Raw genomic sequence first — 6,607 nt, 5'->3', positions numbered from 1 at the left:
CAAAAGCAACTTTCTCAATGTTCGGCTATTTCTTTATGCTCCTGCAAATGTATTTCCACCTAGACCTATTTCTTGAAATCTCAGTAACCAACTGCCAGTTTACTCTCTGAAGTTTAATTTCAGTCAATTATCCCTCTAAATATTTGTTTTGAATTTGATCTGAAATTTGGGTGGCTGGTGGTTTGAGGTTGGGAGTGGGTGGGGAGGGGGTTAAAACCGGGTAGATGCCCTTAAACTAACGAAATTATGGATGAAATGTGGTGAGATTTAACAATAGTGGGGGATTGAGTTATAAATAAAAATTTACGAGGGTACTTGCTTAAAATTAAAGTTGATGAAAGGTAAACTGACGGTGAAATATAAATTTAGGAGAGATTTTGACAAATAGATCTTACACGCATGACTATGAGTGTGTCTTGGGGGAACTCCTATTCTAACCAATCAAACCTTCAATTTATGATGTTGGAGTTACATAAGCGTCAATTATCTATAATATTATGAAGGGGCCCATCTTTCTAGTTAAACAACGGAATCAATCTATTGTTTTTTCCTTTCTTATTGTTTCAATATTTAGATTTAAGGTTGTACATCTTCTTTAAACATGCATGATATTCTAAACTCCACCATTGTAAAGTGGCTTATGGAGAAACACGTAGCTAAGTAAGTACTGTTTGATTTTGCTTCTTTTATGTTTTAGTGGGATACTTGTATGGTTAATATTACCCTAAGCCAAACGGAAGTACACACCCCGGCCAATGGAAACCATCTCAAGGTCTTACCCAAAAGATTGAAAACATAAGATAATAAAAGCACTCACCTAAGTACAAATTAAGAATCATATCAAAAGGTTAGAAGTTCTCCTTAATCTTTTATGTGCATTGAGGTCACAAATGATGTTACGTATCTAAAAACAAATGAGATACCACTAATAGTATTCCTTTCCTTTCCTTGTATTATAAGATACTAAGTTTGATTTTTCACGTCCCTCACCTCCTGTGGCAAATGAAGTTCACTCATTAGACTATTATTATGATTCTTTTATACTTAACGCATAAATCAAGTGTTATGTGCTCGCTCTAATATTACACGATATATCGGTTTTATCACATAACTAATGTAGTAAACGGAGATAAAAAATAAAAATAAAAAGAAGGGAAAACTAATGAAAAATGCTTGAAAATTTTGAGTTTTAACGAAAATAATAAAATAAAGGGTAAAGTGAATAGTACTAGGATTGATTTTTTAGTGTAAAAATATAGTTTTTTGTTAAAGTGAACAATACTAAGAATTTTTCATTAAAATTCCCATAAAAAAAATCATGTAAAGTGTGAGAAAGACACAATCGATAAATGAAACAAGAACACATGAGGGTCTCTCTCATGTAGTAGACATCCAAGAAAGGAAGATGAAGTTTTAGAGAAAGAGACCCGAAAGCAGCTGGGGAATAGACACTTGTCATGTTACAAAAGCAAGTGGACAATGGAGCCCAACGTTAAGGTTCAAACGTTATCGAAGATAAAGATAGAATTTGCAGACCCATGGTGCATGTGGGTCATGGAAAATTGAAGCACGCCCCCCCCCCCTTCTCTCTCTCTCTCTCTCTCTCTCTCTCTCTCTCTCTCTCTCTGGTGCCAATGTAAACAGACGAGAGCCCAATTTTAGTGTGCCAGCTGCATATGCTTGCCTCCTCTTCGAATTACACCAGTGCCATTCACAACGATGGTGTTCAATGTGATTAAATAAAACAAGAGACTTGGAAACAGAATGGTCCCATATATGGCAGCTGGTTCTCTCAGTTTTTAATTTATTAACTTTTATTACAATGACTAAAGTGTGATTTAACATTTTTTTTTAATGTAAAACGTTTACCTAATTTTGTTTTAGAGGTTTTGGTCAATTTACTTTCTAAGTTTTAGGTTGAACTTCTATGCAACAAATGTTAAATAAAATTTTGTACAAATTATTCAAGTTCTTGCCACATGATCCCAATTTTCCCTCAGTCAAGAGTAAATACGATTTTTAACTTCAAGAAAAGTCTAAATATTGACTTTTGTATAACGAGTCATCTGAGATAGATATAAAATGAAGTCCTTACTCTCTTAACTGACTTATGTGATGTTCACGTGATAAATATGAACGAAATAATGGATTTGAAAATCTGACGCATGGTAAGAAGTTAATAGCTATATGTTTATAAAAAGTTCAAAGATTAATTGGTCAAATAAAAGTTTATAGTACAAATTGACGGTGACTTACAAATTCAGGAATTAAAACAGAGGATTAAATCCACAAAAACCTCTTCTAAATCATTAATCTTATAAATCACTATGTAAAACCATCATCACTATATAAAACCATCTTTACAAAAAAATGAATAAAATATGAGATCATTCAATTGTTAAACTGTATATTTTTATATAGTCAGAATTATAAAATGCATTACAATCTGTCTATCTGTCTATTACAATTAATTAACTAAACAACATTAATTTTCATTAATTTTTTACAAAAATAATCCTTGGATTATAATTCGTACAGCTTCAATTATAAGAACAAAGTTGTGTAAGATAACCACGTAATGCTTTGTGAAGTAAACTCTTACAAATCTTTGAGAGCCAAGCTTTGTCCTTAATTCAATCCAATTTTCAGAGAGAGAAAGAGGTTTTTAGAGAGAGAAACAGGGGGTGTGGGGACCATTCCACCGCCCATAGGCACGCAGTAGTAGAGTCTTACTCTTACCGAAACCAAACCCATATCCATCCCCCTCTCTATTTCTCATCTCAATCTAACCCTAACCCAATACTCTACTCACGATCCTTCAAAGACCACGACCACCCCCCATCCCATACCTATTTTCTCTCCTCCTCATCTCTTCCTCCTCGCTTCTCTTCTCTCCCAAATCCTCAACAAACAAATTAACCCTAACCTTATTTTCGCTGTACCTTCAACAGCCAAGGGTGAAGAAGCAATAGCATGCCTATTTCAGCTCCAGTTTTGTTGGTGGCACCACAAATCTGCTCAGCAACTCCCTCCTCCTTTCTGCTCAATCCTGGTTCACTAAACAAGGTAAACAATTAAAAGCAACCCTAAAAGAGAGACACCCCAAGTCTCCCTTTTCCTTTTCTTTGCTAGCTCCTCATCCCACTTTCTCTCCCTCCTTTTGAATTTGTCTACTCAACACAAACCTTTTAACTCTAGCTCTAGCTAGCTAGCTAGCACTCATTTCTATCCTCAATTTCTTGCTACTTTATTGGGTTCTTTGTTTTTAAGGGAAAGAATAAGGTTGTTTTGTTTTCTAAGTACTGAAAATTTAAGCATAAAGATATGGACACCCATTCTCTTCCCCCTCCTTTCCATACAAGAGATTTCCACCTGCATCACCAGCAGCAGCATCCTCAGTTCCACCACCAGCAACAGAATTCCGAAGACGAGCAAACCGGAAGCAGCGGCCTTAACAAGGGACAGAAGAGAGAGCGGGATATCGACAACAATGACAGCGGTGGCAATGGAGGCGAATTAGGCAAAGAGCTCAATGTTACCATGTCCGGTGGTGACGGATCAGAAATGACGAGAAGGCCCCGAGGAAGACCTGCTGGATCCAAGAACAAGCCCAAGCCCCCCATCATCATCACCCGGGACAGCGCCAATGCGCTCCGCACCCACGTCATGGAGATTGCCGACGGGTGCGACATAGTGGAGAGTGTTGCCACCTTTGCTCGCAGGCGCCAGAGAGGCGTCTGCATTATGAGCGGGACCGGCACTGTCACGAATGTGACCCTCAGGCAGCCCGCCTCCCCAGGGTCTATTGTGACCTTGCACGGTCGATTTGAGATCTTGTCATTAGCAGGGTCTTTTCTGCCTCCTCCAGCCCCGCCTGCTGCAACTGGTTTAACTATATATCTGGCAGGAGGGCAAGGGCAAGTAGTAGGGGGAAGCGTTGTGGGAACGCTAATTGCATCTGGCCCGGTTGTTATCATGGCGGCTTCGTTTAGCAACGCGGCATATGAGCGGCTTCCACTGGAGGAAGACGAGGGTCAACTACCGATGCAAAGCGGAGGAGGTGGAAGTCTTGGGTCTCCGAGCGGAGTTGGTCATCAGAACCAGCAACAACAGCAGCAGCAGCAGCAGCAACAACTTATGGCGGAAGCTGCAAACTCAAATCCGCCTCTTTTTCATGGGTTACCTCCCAATCTCCTGAATTCCATGCAATTGCCAGCCGAGGCAGCGTACTGGGCTACTGGCCGCCCGCCATTCTAACCACCGGACCATCCTATTGGATCATCATGAGAGCTAATTCACTTTGTCATCATCAACTACATGTTACCAGATGCGTCATCACCGACTATGTAGCTAAGTAGTAGCTATGTGGATAGAAGAATTTGGGTTTGTCGTCGATCAGCATTTCAGATTTTTAGTATGTTTTCCTTCTTTTTTTTTTGAGTTTTGTTTTTAGCATTAATTAATATTCGATAAGTAGATCACCTACCATATGTTTTACATGTTTGATTGAAAGATTGTATATTTCATGGATTATTCTTGGTGAGTTTTTTATTTGTGAAACGTACTACTGCCAGAGCTTGTTTAATATGAAGAGAAACAACATCCAAGAAGAACAATCTGTTTTCAAGCTGGCTTGTTATTTTGATTAATCTTTTCTACCATGAATAAGAAAGGGCTGTTCAAACCAAACCCTTCTGCGTATCTTTTAGTACTTATTTTTGTATCAACAAATAAGTTCAAACATGTTCATCGATCCTCTTCTTCGTTAACCTATATTTTATGTGGTTTTGTGAGATCTGATCATAATTACTATACCTATATACTGATATATATATAGAGAGAGAGAGAGAGAGAGAGAGAGAGAGTAATTATTTCTGATAGTTAGTTTGTTTGCTTTCTTTTATTTGGATAGAGAATTCGAACTTAAAATATTTTTTAACAAAGTAAAGAGAAGTATTACTAAATCTGTATTTACTTAGTAATCGAAGTCGCAGTACTATTGTTTAGGGTTTAAAACTCTGATATTTGAAAGGGATGGCTCAGTGCATATGAAGGAGAAGCAAGGAAGTATGGGCTCATTAGAGTTTCCATGTGTTTCTTATTTCCTTTGTTTTAGAGAGAGAGAGATTTTATCAGAAATATTTAGGGATATGGAGACATGAAAATATTTTGGTACTGGTTTACACGTGCACTGCAAGCTCCTTTTCGAGGCAAACTCAACAACACCACTCTTCCATTAAACGCCCACAGCTAGCTCTCTCTCTCTCTCTCTCTCTCTCTCTCTCGGGTTCAGAGAATAAGGATTGGGCAGGCAGCTGCAGCTAATGGCTACCTGTACTCGTCGAACTTGCTTTCTTACAACTTTGCTCTTGCTTTTCCCCAACCTTTAGAAGCTTACTAAACTTATCCATTCTTTGTTGGAATCGGCTGCTTCTTCTAGTTACTTTTAACTTTTAATTTTCTTTATCATCCTGTTGTTACCTTGCAACATGTGTTGAGCCAACAACAGATTCTAATTAAGAAACACTAATGTAGTTTAATTAACATGTTATTTTATCTAACCGTAAACAAAACCTCACTTATTATAACTTCACCTAGTCAAAACTCATGAATAATTATTGAGAATTTTCACACACCTCCTTACTCATTATGCACAACTTTGTTTATTAGATTGATAAATTTAAAGGAGAATAACGCATGTACATAAACAAGAGTTTATAGAAGGAGAAAATGGTGAGCATAAGTCATTTCTCTAATCATTAACCGTGTAACAGTTCTTTCAAGTAAGAGAAATCACTAGCCTTGTACATTGTTGGAGTCCGCTTAATTAGTTAATTTTTAAGTTACTCTATGCATGATTGATTACTTTTCAAGAGCCAACATGATCTCTTGTTAAACACTACTCTTATTTGAGTTCAACCACGTAAGGGTTTAGTAGATTGAAAAGCTTGTCATGGGCGATTGTTAACTGATGATTTAGTGCAACGTTGGGAAGTGGCTTCAGATTCATATTGCGTTCTTTGTCACATTGCTGAGGAATCTTTTGACCATCTTATTCTGCATTGTTCTCTAAGTGTTGCTTTATTTGTGAAAATGAATTTTCTTTCTTTTTGGCGAGCCTTATGCTCCTTGGCAATCCATTGAAGATGCTTTTTTATGGTTCTTTAGTCTCATCATTTTCCAAGTCTGTTCGAAAGCTTTGGTCCTTAGTTACTTGCAATTTATTTTCGTGGCTTTGACATGAAAGGAACCAAAATGTAGTATCTTTTATTATACTATACTTCAACCACTCAAATAAATCAAACCAAAGAGTGATAAGACATCGGTTATCCTTCCTCATAACTTTTTTTTGGCATTAAATGGGTTTTAGGTTGACAAGGATCTTTTTATAAGTAGTATCTACGAATTACTTTACGATAATTAGGCTTATAATCCATCATTTAAAGTACAAGTTCACAACAAGATTTCATAGTAAATAAAAAATTGGGAATTTACCTCAAAATTGACGGTGGTGAGCCTGGTGGCTAATGACAACGTGGAAGGCGGCGACTCGCCCCGGGGGGGGGGGGGTGGTTGGGGGGGTGGGGGGTGGGGCGGGCGGGCGATA

The 6,607-nt window shown here is 37.8% G+C and overlaps 1 pseudogene across 1 annotated transcript; it reads left to right on the top strand.

The window, feature by feature from the left end:
* Nucleotides 1–2,717: 2,717 nt before the first annotated feature.
* On the top strand, nt 2,718–4,689 carry LOC137721687 (AT-hook motif nuclear-localized protein 24 pseudogene; annotated as a pseudogene). Its single transcript, XR_015961537.1, has one exon. The product of XR_015961537.1 is annotated as an AT-hook motif nuclear-localized protein 24 pseudogene (transcript).
* Nucleotides 4,690–6,607: the final 1,918 nt, after the last annotated feature.

Source organism: Pyrus communis, chromosome 4 (assembly GCF_041283825.1).
Source record: "Pyrus communis isolate YQ-2024b chromosome 4, ASM4128382v1, whole genome shotgun sequence".
Lineage (NCBI taxonomy): Eukaryota > Viridiplantae > Streptophyta > Magnoliopsida > Rosales > Rosaceae > Pyrus > Pyrus communis.
The sequence above is the reverse complement of the archived record's forward strand: the minus strand, read 5'-3'. Positions and strand labels throughout refer to the sequence as shown.